An 18,362-nucleotide genomic window follows, 5' to 3' on the forward strand; every position below is an offset into this window, starting at 1 on the left:
TATTATGTGAATTTATATGGGGTGCCCACAGAGGTGCCACTGGGGGGGGTGCAGTCCTTCCTGGACAAGGCTCATTTGGTTACTCTGGGCCCGACGAGGTAGAAAGATTGGGTGGTCCAATTTCAGCCAATAAGATTAAGGGGAACTATTAAGAACCTAGCCAGGGGGAAATACCGGTGTCTGATGGACTCCCGGCCAAATTCTATCAACCCTATGAGTGTCTCATTCTACAGCTGGTTCTCCTTGACACAGTGGCATTGGAGGAACAAGAAACTCCCAGCGACAGCAAGAGAAGACTTGATAGTACCATTACCCAAGATTAGACTTTGGGGAAAAGTGCATCCTCCTTTAGGCCACTCTCCATGCTTAAACTGGACTTTAAAATCCTTAGTAAAGTACTGGCTAACAGATTATGTCCCCAACTTACTTCCCTAATCAACAGGGATAGAAATAGGCTCATCCTTCGGTGTAATACGCCCCATAACCTTTGGAGACTATATAGGGGGTTGCAGAACACAGCGACTAGAATATACCCCTGGGTGATGGTTGTTTCCATCGACCTGGAGAAGGCTTCCTACACTATTAAGTTGCACTATCTGGAGGCAGTCAGGCCGAGGATGGGTTTGGGATTGGATGGTTCCACTGGATTTGCCTGTTATACACCAACCCAACAGCTAAGTTTAAGACCATCCAGTGTATCTCCCAGAGGTAAAACGTATTTCGTGGCACTTGGAAAGGTGTTCCCTCTTCTCACTCCTCTTCAAATTGCAATTGAACCATTAGCCATAGTGTATAGATTGAGGGGAGGAAGGGGTATACCTCTAGAGTTTCATATCTTTCTATGCAGACGACCTACTGTTATATGTTAAAAATCTGGAGGTGGACTTGCACCTTTGCTCTCATTATTGTCAGTAGTTGGGATTGTTTCAGGTTTAAGATTAATAAACTCTAAAATGTGTGGTTTACCGGTATCTCAAATGGAGAAGCTAATGGGGAGTTGTGAACAGGGAATTTGATGGGCCTCTTACACCTCTAAATATCCAGCAGTACATAGCTATCATGCATTGGATGACTTTAGAGAACGAATACAAGGGGGCGCTGAGGTCACTTAAGGGTCGCATGTCCTTCTGGTGCTCCCTGCACTTGCTGATTAGGGCTTGTGTGGCCCTGATCAAGATGGTAATTCTGTGTACACTATCATATTTTTCTTCCTAGTCTACTTGTGTGGGATCTTGCCCCGTGGTTTAAGCAGTTGGATTCCCTGATCAGAGAATTGGTATGGAACAGTGGTTGTCAACATGTCACACTGGAAGCGCTTAAGTAGGCTATGACCTATATTATCTGGCGGCCCATTTCCAGTGGGTCCCAAGGTGGTTAGACAGGAAAGACACAGAGGAGATGGCCCAGATGGGGACAGAGCCTAACCAGATTGCTTTAATTGTACTCATAATGCAGGCAAAAATTAAAACAGGCAAACAAATGCTATTACTGCCTACTACAATAAAATGCTGTAAGAGATGCCTTAGATGGACTTCAAAAAAACCCTCATACAACCCTGCGGACGTCAGGCTTCCGCATGGTGACTTCACCATTTTCTTCACTGAGCACCAGCTTTCCCACTGGCCTGAAGTGGGGATTTTGAAAGTTGAGGAATGTTATTGCTCACTACAAGGTCAGTTCTTAACATATGGAGTTTTGACCATGACTTTCAAATCATTATGGAGGTTAAGCATGGAGAAACCCAAACAACACGAGGTCTTACAGTTGTCAAGGATGATGGAATGTGAATGCCATTTGGTGGCTTGGTTGTTAATCAAAATGGTGCATAGAAACTTAGACTGCGCCCAGTGCCAGGACCCCTGGCCCCCGCCGGACGTACGACGTCGCCACCCTCAGCGCACTCAACACCGGCCGAATCCCGGGATGCTACCGAGCCACCCCGAGACGAACCCACGGACTCTTCAGCTGTCACGCCTGCAAGTTCTCCTGCATCCGGACCTGCCCCGCACCAGCACCCGCCATGCCGAACACCAACAGTAACCACCTCAAGTGCATCCTACTCAACACCCGCTCCGTCCACAGACACACCATCGAACTCTGGAACCTCCTCGACACCACAACTCCTGACGTCGCCTTCCTCACGGAAACCTGGATAAACGACTCCTCAGCGCCCGACATCGCCATCGCCATCCCAGAGGGCTACAAGATCACCCGAAGAGACCGCGGCAATCAGACTGGAGGAGGCATCGCCATCATCCACAGGGACACCATCCGCATCACGACCAACACCGACGACACCCTGACAACCGCCGAACACCTGCACTTCCAGATCCACACGGACCCCAAGACCACCCTCAGAGGCACCCTCATCTACCGACCCCCGGGACCACGCACACAATTCAGCGAAGACATCGCCGACTTCATCAGCCCGCACGCCCTCTGCTCCGCTGACTACATCCTCCTGGGGGACATCAACTTCCACCTGGAGAACAACAACGACCGCAACACCGCCACCCTGCTTGACAACCTCGCCAACCTCGGACTCAAGCAGCTGGTGACCACCCCCACCCACCTCGCCGGACACACACTCGACGCTGTCTTCTCTTCCAGCAAGGACATCGCCTTCAGCCACGCCACCGGGCTCCCCTGGACGGACCACAGCTGCGTCCACTTCACCTTCAGAAGATCCACGATCCACCACCACCAGCAACAGGTTGCTCGAAGAAACTGGAACAAGATCACAGCAGACCAGCTCGCTGCTTCCCTGAGCCAGCACCCTCCCGCCAGCTCAGCGAACCCCAGCCAGGCCGCCGACAACCTCACGAAATGGATCAGCAACTGCGCAGACGACCTCGCCCCACTGAGGACCCCGCCTAGCAGACCCGGCAGCAAGAAGGCCCCATGGTTCACCGACGAACTCAAGAGCTCCAATAAGAACTGCCGAGCCCTCGAGAAGGCCTGGAGAAGGGAGCCAACACCGGACAACATGACCACCCTCAAGCACGCCACCCGGAAGCACCATCAACTGATCCGCGCCACCAAGAAAACAGCATACAAGGATCGGCTGGACAACAACGCACACAACTGCAAGGAACTCTTCAACATCGTGAAAGAGCTCTCCAACCCCAACGCCGGAAACAACGACATCACCCCGTCGCAAGACCTCTGCAACTCCCTCGCCTCCTACTTCCACAACAAGATCGCGGACATACACAACAGCTTCAGCACTCAACCGACGCACGCCACGACCGAACCACGGCCCCCCACCACCACCCTCCGCGCCTGGACCCCGATCAGCACCGAAGACACCATCTGCACGATGAACTCTATCCACTCCGGATCTCCAACCGACCCCTGCCCCCACCACGTCTTCAACAAGGCCGATGCTGTCATCGCACCCCACCTGCGTGACATCATCAACACCTCCTTCGACACCGCCACCTTCCCTGAGAGCTGGAAGCACGCCGAACTCAGCGCTCTACTAAAGAAACCAACAGCGGACCCCACCGAACTCAAGAATTACCGCCCCATCTCGCTCCTCCTGTTCCCAGCCAAAGTCATCGAGAAGACCGTCAACAAGCAGCTGGCCGCCTTCCTCGAGACGAACGGATCCCTCGACCCCTCACAGTCTGGCTTCCGAGCCAACCACAGCACCGAGACCGCCCTCATCGCTGCCACCGATGACATCCGGGCCCTGCTGGACAACGGTGAAACAGCGGCCCTCATCCTCCTAGACCTCTCCGCGGCGTTCGACACTGTCTGCCACCGCACCCTAGTGCAACGCCTCAGCAACATCGGAATCCAGGAGAAGGCACTGGAGTGGATCATCTCCTTCCTCGCTGGAAGGACACAGAGAGTCCGCCTACCACCGTTCAGATCTGCAGCCACGGAGGTCATCTGCGGCGTTCCCCAGGGCTCCTCGCTCAGCCCCACCCTCTTCAACGTCTACAAGCCCCCTTGCGGCCATCGCACGCCAACACAACCTCAACATCATCTCCTACGCCGACGACACCCAGCTGATCCTCTCCCTGACCAACGACCCCGCCACCGCCAGAACCAACCTCCACGAAGGGATGAAAGACGTAGCCGAGTGGATGACGACCAGCCGCCTGAAACTGAACTCAGACAAGACGGAAGTCCTCATCCTGGGTTCCTCGCCCTCCGCCTGGGACGACTCCTGGTGGCCCCCCGCCCTGGGCACTGCACCCAAACCGACAGACCACGCACGCAACCTGGGCTTCATCCTGGACCCCTCCCTCTCCATGACCAGACAAGTCAACGCCGTCTCCGCGTCCTGTTTCAACATCCTGCGCATGCTACGGAAGATCTTCCGGTGGATCCCCACCGAGACCAGGAAGACGGTCACCCAGGCCCTCGTCACCAGCCGACTGGACTACGGCAACGCCCTCTACGCCGGAACCACCGCCAAGCTCCAGAAGAGACTCCAGCGGATCCAGAACGCCTCAGCCAGACTCATCCTCGACATCCCCCGACGCAGCCACATCTCCGGACATCTGAGAGACCTGCACTGGCTCCCCGTCAACAAGAGAATCACCTTCCGTCTCCTCACCCACGCACACAAAGCCCTACACGACCAAGGCCCGAGCTACCTCAACAACCGCCTCAACTTCTACGCTCCCAAACGCCACCTCCGATCGACCAACCACGCCCTTGCCGCCGTCCCCCGCATCCGAAGAGCGAGAACAGGAGGAAGGTCCTTCTCCTACCTGGCCGCCAAGACCTGGAACACCCTCCCCCCCGACCTTCGCCTGACCCAAGACCACCTCTCCTTCAGGAAGAAGCTCAAGACCTGGCTGTTCGAGCAGTAGCGGTACCCCCCCCCCCAAGCGCCTTGGTACCCTCCGGGTGAGTAGTGCACTCTATAAATGCCTTGATTGATTGATTGATTGAATTAAGGCATGGTGGGAGTCAGACTTAGGAAACGATATCAGTGAGAGGGACTGGGATAGGATAATAGATTACCCCCAGAAGATATCTAGGAATACTAGATTAAGGTTTATCCAGTTCAGATATAAAAACCAGACTTACTTCATGGCCTGTATCATAACTGAGATATATGGGAGGACAAGAAAATGGTTTTGGTTGTTGGTGGAGGAGGGTCGGCCCAGTAAGATCCAATGGCGCCTAGTTTTTTCTGGGGACTTTTCTCCGCGCACTTGGTTAAGCCTCTCTTTCCAGCAAATGAGGTTTGAAAAGCCAGGGCGGTATCATTAGAAGAAGGATAGAAATAAGGCAAATGAGGGCAAATAAATAAATAAATAACTGAGATATTTATGGTGGAGACCCAAGGACTTGTTCTAGGTGCAATACATTGGCCGCAGATCTCTTCTATATGATTTGGACAAGGTTTGGACATGCCCACAGGTGCAAAATTATCCGCACATTGTCACCCGACAGCTGGTCTCTACCCTATACTGAGATACTGTGGTTCATAACCAGAGATGTGCCTACTCAGAGGTTCTACCTTATTACAGCGTATTAAATGTAATAAGGAATCCCCAATGTTTTCCTATGGGAGGGGGAGGACTCACAGTAGTGAAAAACAAATTTAGAGCTTTTCACTTCAAGGACATATAAAAAATTTACAAGTACATATGCAATATTTTAATTACACAGCACCATGCCCACCGGGCTACCAAGAGCCTACCTTACTGGTAGCATATGTAATACAAGGGGAGTATAAGGCTTGGCAAGTGGGGTTTAATGCCAGGTTGACATGGCAGTGTAACACTGCACCCAGGCTGCAATGGCAAACCTGGGGCATGTTTAGGGTGCTACGTTAGTGGGTGGCACAATAAGTGCTGCAGGTCCACTGGTAGATTTTAAATTCTAGTCCCTGAGTACATAGTATACTAATGTACAAAGGACTTACAAGTAAATTAAATATGCTAATTAGTTATATGCCAATCAAACCATGTTTAAGGGATTTAGCACAAGCACTTTAGAACAGAATAACAGTAATAAAGTGTGCAGAGTCCTAAAGACAACAAAAATTAATTTCAGCAAACATTAGAGGGGAAAAAGGCAAAAGGTTTGGGGGTAACCATGCAGAGAGGACCATGTCCAACACAAGGCTATCCAGTAGACTAGAAAGGGCAATGAAGGACTTTATACACCCTTCTCAGAAATGATTCTTCAGAGGGTGATGATTGAGTGGCAATACACTGGTACTGTGCCACGTTATTGAAAGAGGCAAGCACATTGATACTCCCACACCTGGTATAGTGCTGGATGCAGAACACCTTTGATAAGATGTTGTATACCTTCCTGCATTCAGGACTGGTTAAACGCAAATGTAGAGACACATTCAAACAAGATGGTAATGGCAATGGGTATATCTATCAGTGCTGCAGGTGGTTCAGTAGAGCCTTAATTACACAATTAAAAACAAAGGAGGAGAGTTTAGTGCAGAATCAATGAGAGATTAGTGATACTATCGGGGAATATTATGTGAATTTATATGGGGTGCCCACAGAGGTGCCACTGGGGGGGGTGCAGTCCTTCCTGGACAAGGCTCATTTGGTTACTCTGGGCCCGACGAGGTAGAAAGATTGGGTGGTCCAATTTCAGCCAATAAGATTAAGGGGAACTATTAAGAACCTAGCCAGGGGGAAATACCGGTGTCTGATGGACTCCCGGCCAAATTCTATCAACCCTATGAGTGTCTCATTCTACAGCTGGTTCTCCTTGACACAGTGGCATTGGAGGAACAAGAAACTCCCAGCGACAGCAAGAGAAGACTTGATAGTACCATTACCCAAGATTAGACTTTGGGGAAAAGTGCATCCTCCTTTAGGCCACTCTCCATGCTTAAACTGGACTTTAAAATCCTTAGTAAAGTACTGGCTAACAGATTATGTCCCCAACTTACTTCCCTAATCAACAGGGATAGAAATAGGCTCATCCTTCGGTGTAATACGCCCCATAACCTTTGGAGACTATATAGGGGGTTGCAGAACACAGCGACTAGAATATACCCCTGGGTGATGGTTGTTTCCATCGACCTGGAGAAGGCTTCCTACACTATTCAGTTGCACTATCTGGAGGCAGTCAGGCCGAGGATGGGTTTGGGATTGGATGGTTCCACTGGATTTGCCTGTTATACACCAACCCAACAGCTAAGTTTAAGACCATCCAGTGTATCTCCCAGAGGTAAAACGTATTTCGTGGCACTTGGAAAGGTGTTCCCTCTTCTCACTCCTCTTCAAATTGCAATTGAACCATTAGCCATAGTGTATAGATTGAGGGGAGGAAGGGGTATACCTCTAGAGTTTCATATCTTTCTATGCAGACGACCTACTGTTATATGTTAAAAATCTGGAGGTGGACTTGCACCTTTGCTCTCATTATTGTCAGTAGTTGGGATTGTTTTAGGTTTAAGATTAATAAACTCTAAAATGTGTGGTTTACCGGTATCTCAAATGGGGAAGCTAATGGGGAGTTGTGAACAGGGAATTTGATGGGCCTCTTACACCTCTAAATATCCAGCAGTACATAGCTATCATGCATTGGATGACTTTAGAGAACGAATACAAGGGGGCGCTGAGGTCACTTAAGGGTCGCATGTCCTTCTGGTGCTCCCTGCACTTGCTGATTAGGGCTTGTGTGGCCCTGATCAAGATGGTAATTCTGTGTACACTATCATATTTTTCTTCCTAGTCTACTTGTGTGGGATCTTGCCCCGTGGTTTAAGCAGTTGGATTCCCTGATCAGAGAATTGGTATGGAACAGTGGTTGTCAACATGTCACACTGGAAGCGCTTAAGTAGGCTATGACCTATATTATCTGGCGGCCCATTTCCAGTGGGTCCCAAGGTGGTTAGACAGGAAAGACACAGAGGAGATGGCCCAGATGGGGACAGAGCCTAACCAGATTGCTTTAATTGTACTCATAATGCAGGCAAAAATTAAAACAGGCAAACAAATGCTATTACTGCCTACTACAATAAAATGCTGTAAGAGATGCCTTAGATGGACTTCAAAAAAACCCTCATACAACCCTGCGGACGTCAGGCTTCCGCATGGTGACTTCACCATTTTCTTCACTGAGCACCAGCTTTCCCACTGGCCTGAAGTGGGGATTTTGAAAGTTGAGGAATGTTATTGCTCACTACAAGGTCAGTTCTTAACATATGGAGTTTTGACCATGACTTTCAAATCATTATGGAGGTTAAGCATGGAGAAACCCAAACAACACGAGGTCTTACAGTTGTCAAGGATGATGGAATGTGAATGCCATTTGGTGGCTTGGTTGTTAATCAAAATGGTGCATAGAAACTTAGACCGCGCCCAGTGCCAGGACCCCTGGCCCCCGCCGGACATACGACGTCGCCACCCTCAGCGCACTCAACACCGGCCGAATCCCGGGATGCTACCGAGCCACCCCGAGACGAACCCACGGACCCTTCAGCTGTCACGCCTGCAAGTTCTCCTGCATCCGGACCTGCCCCGCACCAGCACCCGCCATGCCGAACACCAACAGTAACCACCTCAAGTGCATCCTACTCAACACCCGCTCCGTCCACAGACACACCATCGAACTCTGGAACCTCCTCGACACCACAACTCCTGACGTCGCCTTCCTCACGGAAACCTGGATAAACGACTCCTCAGCGCCCGACATCGCCATCGCCATCCCAGAGGGCTACAAGATCACCCGAAGAGACCGCGGCAATCAGACTGGAGGAGGCATCGCCATCATCCACAGGGACACCATCCGCATCACGACCAACACCGACGACACCCTGACAACCGCCGAACACCTGCACTTCCAGATCCACACGGACCCCAAGACCACCCTCAGAGGCACCCTCATCTACCGACCCCCGGGACCACGCACACAATTCAGCGAAGACATCGCCGACTTCATCAGCCCGCACGCCCTCTGCTCCGCTGACTACATCCTCCTGGGGGACATCAACTTCCACCTGGAGAACAACAACGACCGCAACACCGCCACCCTGCTTGACAACCTCGCCAACCTCGGACTCAAGCAGCTGGTGACCACCCCCACCCACCTCGTCGGACACACACTCGACGCTGTCTTCTCTTCCAGCAAGGACATCGCCTTCAGCCACGCCACCGGGCTCCCCTGGACGGACCACAGCTGCGTCCACTTCACCTTCAGAAGATCCACGATCCACCACCACCAGCAACAGGTTGCTCGAAGAAACTGGAACAAGATCACAGCAGACCAGCTCGCCGCTTCCCTGAGCCAGCACCCTCCCGCCAGCTCAGCGAACCCCAGCCAGGCCGCCGACAACCTCACGAAATGGATCAGCAACTGTGCAGACGACTTCGCCCCACTGAGGACCCCGCCTAGCAGACCCGGCAGCAAGAAGGCCCCATGGTTCACCGACGAACTCAAGAGCTCCAAGAAGAACTGCCGAGCCCTCGAGAAGGCCTGGAGAAGGGAGCCAACACCGGACAACATGACCACCCTCAAGCACGCCACCCGGAAGCACCATCAACTGATCCGCGCCACCAAGAAAACAGCATACAAGGATCGGCTGGACAACAACGCACACAACTGCAAGGAACTCTTCAACATCGTGAAAGAGCTCTCCAACCCCAACGCCGGAAACAACGACATCACCCCGTCGCAAGACCTCTGCAACTCCCTCGCCTCCTACTTCCACAACAAGATCGCGGACATACACAACAGCTTCAGCACTCAACCGACGCACGCCACGACCGAACCACGGCCCCCCACCACCACCCTCCGCGCCTGGACCCCGATCAGCACCGAAGACACCATCTGCACGATGAACTCTATCCACTCCGGATCTCCAACCGACCCCTGCCCCCACCACGTCTTCAACAAGGCCGATGCTGTCATCGCACCCCACCTGCGTGACATCATCAACACCTCCTTCGACACCGCCACCTTCCCTGAGAGCTGGAAGCACGCCGAACTCAGCGCTCTACTAAAGAAACCAACAGCGGACCCCACCGAACTCAAGAATTACCGCCCCATCTCGCTCCTCCCGTTCCCAGCCAAAGTCATCGAGAAGACCGTCAACAAGCAGCTGGCCGCCTTCCTCGAGACGAACGGATCCCTCGACCCCTCACAGTCTGGCTTCCGAGCCAACCACAGCACCGAGACCGCCCTCATCGCTGCCACCGATGACATCCGGGCCCTGCTGGACAACGGTGAAACAGCGGCCCTCATCCTCCTAGACCTCTCCGCGGCGTTCGACACTGTCTGCCACCGCACCCTAGTGCAACGCCTCAGCAACATCGGAATCCAGGAGAAGGCACTGGAGTGGATCATCTCCTTCCTCGCTGGAAGGACACAGAGAGTCCGCCTACCACCGTTCAGATCTGCAGCCACGGAGGTCATCTGCGGCGTTCCCCAGGGCTCCTCGCTCAGCCCCACCCTCTTCAACGTCTACATGAGCCCCCTTGCGGCCATCGCACGCCAACACAACCTCAACATCATCTCCTAGCCGACGACACCCAGCTGATCCTCTCCCTGACCAACGACCCCGCCACCGCCAGAACCAACCTCCACGAAGGGATGAAAGACGTAGCCGAGTGGATGACGACCAGCCGCCTGAAACTGAACTCAGACAAGACGGAAGTCCTCATCCTGGGTTCCTCGCCCTCCGCCTGGGACGACTCCTGGTGGCCCCCCGCCCTGGGCACTGCACCCAAACCGACAGACCACGCACGCAACCTGGGCTTCATCCTGGACCCCTCCCTCTCCATGACCAGACAAGTCAACGCCGTCTCCGCGTCCTGTTTCAACATCCTGCGCATGCTACGGAAGATCTTCCGGTGGATCCCCACCGAGACCAGGAAGACGGTCACCCAGGCCCTCGTCACCAGCCGACTGGACTACGGCAACGCCCTCTACGCCGGAACCACCGCCAAGCTCCAGAAGAGACTCCAGCGGATCCAGAACGCCTCAGCCAGACTCATCCTCGACATCCCCCGACGCAGCCACATCTCCGGACATCTGAGAGACCTGCACTGGCTCCCCGTCAACAAGAGAATCACCTTCCGTCTCCTCACCCACGCACACAAAGCCCTACACGACCAAGGCCCGAGCTACCTCAACAACCGCCTCAACTTCTACGCTCCCAAACGCCACCTCCGATCGACCAACCACGCCCTTGCCGCCGTCCCCCGCATCCGAAGAGCGAGAACAGGAGGAAGGTCCTTCTCCTACCTGGCCGCCAAGACCTGGAACACCCTCCCCCCCGACCTTCGCCTGACCCAAGACCACCTCTCCTTCAGGAAGAAGCTCAAGACCTGGCTGTTCGAGCAGTAGCGGTACCCCCCCCCCCCAAGCGCCTTGGTACCCTCCGGGTGAGTAGTGCGCTCTATAAATGCCTTGATTGATTGATTGATTGAATTAAGGCATGGTGGGAGTCAGACTTAGGAAACGATATCAGTGAGAGGGACTGGGATAGGATAATAGATTACCCCCAGAAGATATCTAGGAATACTAGATTAAGGTTTATCCAGTTCAGATATAAAAACCAGACTTACTTCATGGCCTGTATCATAACTGAGATATATGGGAGGACAAGAAAATGGTTTCGGTTGTTGGTGGAGGAGGGTCGGCCCAGTAAGATCCAATGGCGCCTAGTTTTTTCTGGGGACTTTTCTCCGCGCACTTGGTTAAGCCTCTCTTTCCAGCAAATGAGGTTTGAAAAGCCAGGGCGGTATCATTAGAAGAAGGATAGAAATAAGGCAAATGAGGGCAAATAAATAAATAAATAACTGAGATATTTATGGTGGAGACCCAAGGACTTGTTCTTGGTGCAATACATTGGCCGCAGATCTCTTCTATATGATTTGGACAAGGTTTGGACATGCCCACAGGTGCAAAATTATCCGCACATTGTCACCCGACAGCTGGTCTCTACCCTATACTGAGATACTGTGGTTCATAACCAGAGATGTGCCTACTCAGAGGTTTCCCCATACTTAACCCAAAATAAATAGACAATATATTTATCGACATAGCATTGACTATTTGCTGGAAAGCTGCAAGAGGACCTGTGTATGACTGGTGGACCTGTAAATGACTGGTTGATGAAGGACATGGTGCAGTGGATATAGGCGGAGGAAGACGCCCTGTGTAGGGGAAAAGCATGTGGCAAGCGTAGGCACACAATAGCTGATCTCTGGAGCGAAGTATTACAAGCGATCGAATAAAATGACAGGTGAGTATGGAGAACCTGGTATGGGTGATTATTCTGTACCTTGCATGGGGGACCCCTAGCATTTTGTTACCTCTGTGACGTGCAGCAGATAATTAAGTTGTGTGCAATGGACTAGAGTGCGATCACTCAGAGAAACTTCAGGATTGGGCCGGTACGGTAACAGAAACTTGACTCGGAAGCAAAGATCTGAACATACTGCAGGCACTTCGTCGTGTTCTCTGATAGATAGCACTGTCATGAGGCTTGACCGAAACACCAGCTAAATGTCATCGTCTGCCCTGCGTATGCCTATGTCCTTCAGCAATCTGGTTCCTAGTGACAGTCCCTACTGTGTCTATCTCACGGTGAGTGAGGCCAAACCTCTTAGGTGGCTGATGCTACAAATACAATTTGGTCCACTGTTTTTTGGGGGGGGGGGAATATTTTTATTGATATATTTTTCTGAAAATACAACATTTTGCAGTGCAAGTGAAGAGCATCTTGAAGCAATACATAGAGTCAAGTCATTAGTGGTACAGTTGCAAATTAGTGCTGACATAATCCACATCAAACGTCTTTACGTATCTGGTACAGGCCTCTATTATAGACCTGGGTGAGTGTGGTCTCACCTCCCCCCTCTTTTAATCTGTAATTAATGGTCAAGATTTGCTAGATTCTCCACTCACCTCCAGTCAATGATATCTTAGACAGGGGCTCCGGATCTTGGAGAATTTCTTTGGGCACCCTCTCCCTCACAATGTCTCCTTTCCTGCCCCCATATAGTGGTCCTTACCTGTTCTCCATTCGAAACTGTAGGGGTGTTTGAGGCACCCCAGTGTATAGCAATGTCACTCTTGGCTACCACTGGTCCTAAGTTGCATAGTGTGAGTGTATGTCTGAACACATCGACCTCTGAGGGTATAACCAACAGGGCATACCGGGCGTCTCTTCGTAGCTGGGCCCCACAATCATGCTAAGTTCTTCTAGTATTTTGCCCCCGTATGATTGTATATGGGTGCATTCCCATAGGGTATTGATGTATGTCCCTCTTTCGGCTCTACAACGACAACACTTGAGGGTTTCCGCCCTCCCAATTTTGTGTAGGTGGGACCTATCAAAATATACCCTTCGCAGGATTTTGAGCTGTGTCAGCCGTAACCTCAGATTAATCGCCAACTCCCTCGGGTGCATTAGGACGGCTTCCCAGTCCACGTCTTCTAGTTCATCTGGGGTGTTTTCCCATTGGTCGTAAGGCCTTGTGAATTATCTGGGATGTTATTTATTAGGGTCTTGTACGTCCATGAAATGGCTTTCTCTGTTTTTTTCCCCCAGAAGTAGTCTTCCCTCCAGTGGTGCGTATTTGAGTATGTCAGATGTGTCTACACTCTCTTCTCTCTATGCAAGCTGTAGTTGTAGGTATTTATACCTTTGGGTATCGCTCAGCTGTTATTCCTGCTGAAGGGAGCTGGCTTAATCAGGGATACTTCCTCTAGGACAGTGGACTTCAAACTTTTTGATGCCGAGACCCCCATCAAAACTTTTTAGACATAAGGACCCCCTCCTGACAAAAAGTTCTAGAACCTTGTAGTCCTTATCATTGACAACCCTAACTAAACTCCAGAGAAACGGTTAATCTGTGGTTGCACCTCATTAGTCACAGTTTAAAAACAAAATATAGCTATAAACAACACAATGGGGACCAGTGCAGCTGTACAAAGGGCCTTCTACAGAGCAGCAACACCTGTTGCTGCTTTTTAGTAACTTTTAAACCTTTTGAGTATATACATTTTTTTGGTTAAAATCTGCAGATTATGTGGCAGATGCTGTATTATGTGGCAAATATGGCAAAACTATCATTATGCTTAAATTGATGCGGCTGCACAATCACATAATTCCAGTGGCCCTGGGTGTAATAGCAATAATGCCTGATCTGCAACTTTAATGCACAGCAATAGTGGAAAACCATACTATATTTTATGAGATGCTGACAGCTTGGCAATTACAGCTGCCTGTAACTGGAGGTAACTGAACATCATTCATCATAATTAAAACATACATGGTTTTTTAGGTCTTTCACTGTCAGGTAGCTATATATAATATCACAGGCAGCTTCAATGAATAATAAATACATTTTTAAAAGTTCTTACTCAGTTGGAAAAGCACTATAATACATTATGAAACCTCTATTAGTTAATGCACTGCAAAAGTCTGTGTGAAACCAGAGAGCCACAGAATTAAATCGTGGTTAGTGCAGTGGAGAATAGTGACTTATATTTTTCGTGCTATGAGGTCACAGCCTGTGACAGAAAGCACAGTGAATATGTAAGTCTTTATTTTATACTTGCATTACACGCAGTATAATATAGACCGCTTCAAAATGCGCAAAGTGTTTTACGATAAAATGGTGCTTCCAAAACATGCTGGCGTGTAATTTTTTATGACGCTCTGGTTGCGCAGAGAGCTGACCCATATCTACGAGGCCACGCAAAGTCACTTTGCGTTGCTTTTGATGGCCTCCTAGATATGATGTAAGGCAACACAGCACAAGTCGGTGCGTTGCCTTACACTGCGCCAGTCCTTCTCAAAGTGCCTAAATAAACATTGTTGGCTTCAGCTTTTTCAGAGGGTTCATTTTAAATACATACGCTTAGTTCATAAAGCAATATATGGTGGTAGGCATAGCCCTCTTACCCACAAATCTAGGTTCTAGACCTCCAAATGCAGTCTGTGCCCAGAAAAAGCTTGGTTATTCATCGTTCCCAAGTTTCAGAGAACTTTATGGGGAAAATATGTTTTTCAGTGGCTGCAGCAATGCTCTGGAACTGGCGTACACTGAATCTGAGAAGGAAACACTCTGTGCTGAGATTTAGACTAGAGAGCTACTAAACACCAGGCTTTTCCAATACAAGGCTCCTGTGATTCTATATGACAAGTTAGTGATTAGCATAAATGGTCTTTGAAAAATGAGCGCTGAGGTACCAACCTGGCTATAGCACTTTAGAAGTGCCTACATCTAAATAAATAGCATGCAGAAAATTGCTCCTCTAATCACAAAATATTGAATGCAAAAAATAATCCTATATAAGGATGTGGGGTTCAGCGCAGCTTTAGGCTGAATATTGGTCACTGCTGCCATCATTTGCTTGGCAGAAGGGTATGCTACTCACCCCAACCAGGGGCCTAACAAAGGCCCCCGCATGTGAGCGGGCCACTTCAGCATATCTTCCAGGTGGCCCCCTCACGTTTTTTTACGCCACTGTCTATTTACTTTAACAGCAGTCTCCTGTCCTGAGAAATCAAAGTCATACTGACATCTAAACACGCCTTTCTGCCAGTGTGTTGCTCGCCTGAAAGAAATGTAAATGTGCACAACAAGTTAATCTGCGAATCTTTTAGATTTGCAGATTAACTCGTTATGCACATTTGCATTTCTTTCATGCCAGCAACCCACTGGCAGAAAGGCGTGTTTAGATGTCAGTCTGGCTTTGATTTCCCAGCACCTGAATAAAACTCCAGGGAAAGCATTTTAACTACATCTGGTACATTTTCTTTAGCAAAGGAAGAGTGCGACCCCCTTCCCATACCTCCACGGCCCCCCTGGGGGTCTCACCCCACAGATTGAAGACCTCTACTCTAGGAGATCTCCCAACCTAGATATCCCGATTACATCCCATGGTCCAAATCCCTGCAATTACCCTATTTCCGGCAGGCGTGTTCCTTCCCTTGTTGGGGTTTCCCTCGTGAGTCTCTTGTCCCACCTCATTTGTTGCTCCGCCCCCTTTCCAGGCCTCTATCGTACTCTGGTTTTCCGATAGTAGTTGTCTGAGTCCCCTGCCCCCTTAGAGGTAATGTAGATAAGTGTATGATTGAAATTAGCACCTTTCCAGGGCATATGTGGGGTGGTCGCCCGGCTGGTGTCCCCATTCGTTAATAGGTATCAAGACTGCTGCATGGTAATATGATTGTATGTCTGGGAGGGTGGTCCCACCACTGTACGGGCTACACTAAAGTATCTACCTTTGGATGGTACCCATTCCATATTAGTGTACGTTCCTCGTTATCGATTGCCTTGAAAATGTCTTCAGGTATTCTATAGTGAGTATTTTAAAGGATATATAGTATGTTCAGGAGCATGATTATTTTGTACATAGCGGACCTGCCTAGTAATGTCAGGGGCAACAGTTGCCATCGTTCAGCGCCTCTATGGACTTCTGCTATTGCCCTCTGGATATTATGAGAGAGGCTCAGTGAGGTGTTAGTGGGTATGTAGATACCTGAATCCTTAATTGTCGATATGGAGGTGACTCAGGAGATGTTGTGCATTTAAGTCCCCCTACTGGGTATAGGCTGGATTTGTCCCAGTTGATTCTATAGCCCACATGCAGTCCGTATTTCTCGAATATGTGAAGTAGGATTGGGAACGTCACTGTAGGGTTGGTGACATATAGGAGGATGTCGTCTGCATAAAGTGAAATCCATTCATCTCAACGTATCTCTCTATCGTCTGTAAATCCCCCTATATCTAGGCATGCCAACAGTTGAAATGAAATGAATGAATTAAATGAAATGGGGTTTTATAGAGCGCACTTCTACCCTGAGGCCTCGTAGCGCTTAGGACAGGTGAGAGAAGGCAGCCATTAGACTGAGCAGTTAGTGGAAGAAGAAGGTTTTCAGAACTTTGCAAAACTTGAGTAGGTCTGGTTCGCTGCGTAGGGTAAGGGGCATGGAATGAAAAATGAATGAAAAAATGTATTGTTCAGTTACTAAAAACTTACAATTAAAACAACATTATACAATTCTTCTTACATTTCATACATTATTAAGACCACATAATTGAAAGAAACTTTTCATCAATGTATAAAACCGAATATAAATAAAACCATCCTCATTGTCCACAGTTAAGCAATTTCTTCTCCACTACTTCTATAAATTTCAAAAGTCTACCCGTGAATTGCAAGCTTTCTCCTTGTAAACTGGCTATGACTGCTTGTCGGCATGTTCATATAATTTGACTATTAAAGTCCGACCTTAACAGCCTCCTACATTCCTCTATTAGTGCAGGGCAGCTACAGATGATATGACAAATGTCTTCCCTCTTGTAATAACAGAGGCGACACGCCCTCTCACTACTCATCAATTTCCATATAGGGGCGTCTCCAAGAAATTGGCTATTTCCAAATTGGAGATTCATCAGCTTCAGCTTTGCCCTTTGGCCATTTGAGTCTCCTAAATATCTTTGGGGTTTTAGCATACCGTATGAAGCAATACGGGGCATGGAGTTCCAACAGGAGGCGGCGTTCCATGAGAACGAACGGCCCCCCCATCTAGCTCGTTTAATTTTCCTAGTTGCTGCCAGGAAGGTGGTGCTGGAGCGTAGGTTTCTTGGTGGGTGGTAGGGGGTGACTAGGGAGCGGATCAGTGCAGGGCCTGTGTGCCACATAGCTTTATGGGCTATGCACATTGCCTTGAATTGGATCCTGGCCTGTATAGGCAGCCAATGGAGTTTTTTCAAGGCGGTTGACCCAGAGTGCCTCCGAGGCAGTCCCAGCAGAAGGCGTGCTGCAGAGTTCTGGGTGACCTGAAGTTTTTTGATGGAGCTCGCCGTAGCGCCTAAGTACATGGCTTTCCCGTAGTCAAGGCGGGACAAGATAATAGCCTGCACCATGATCCTACGGGCCTGGAAGGGGAGGTGAGGCAGAATTTTCCTCAGCATCCTCATCAGGCCGAAGCAGGTAGCAGAGAGCTTGGTGGCTTGGTGGTTGAAGCCTAGAGAGCTGTCTAGCCATACTCCAAGACTTTTGATCTGGTCTTTGGGTTCTGGTAGAGTGCCCATACAGGTCGGCCAGTCAATGGCTACTCTGGGTGATGGAGTCTTACCCAGGAGCATCAGTTCTGTCTTGTCCCCATTTAATTTTAGATGGGAGAGTGCCATTCAGTCGGCTACTGCTTCCAGGCAGCTACCCAGGGTGCTAGACAAGCCCTCGGGATGGTTGAAACCAACCACCAGTTGGGTGTCGTCTGCATAGGTGACAATTTCAATGCTGAAGGAGCGCACTATCTCTGCTAAGGGCTCCATATAGATATTAAAAAGGGTGGGACTTAGGGAAGAACCCTGGGGGACCTCGCAGTTGAGGGGCCATGGTTTGGATTAAGTGGCACCCTCCGATACCTGGAACACCCGGTCTTC

Source organism: Lissotriton helveticus, chromosome 1_1 (assembly GCF_964261635.1).
Source record: "Lissotriton helveticus chromosome 1_1, aLisHel1.1, whole genome shotgun sequence".
NCBI classification, from domain to species: Eukaryota; Metazoa; Chordata; class Amphibia; order Caudata; family Salamandridae; genus Lissotriton; species Lissotriton helveticus.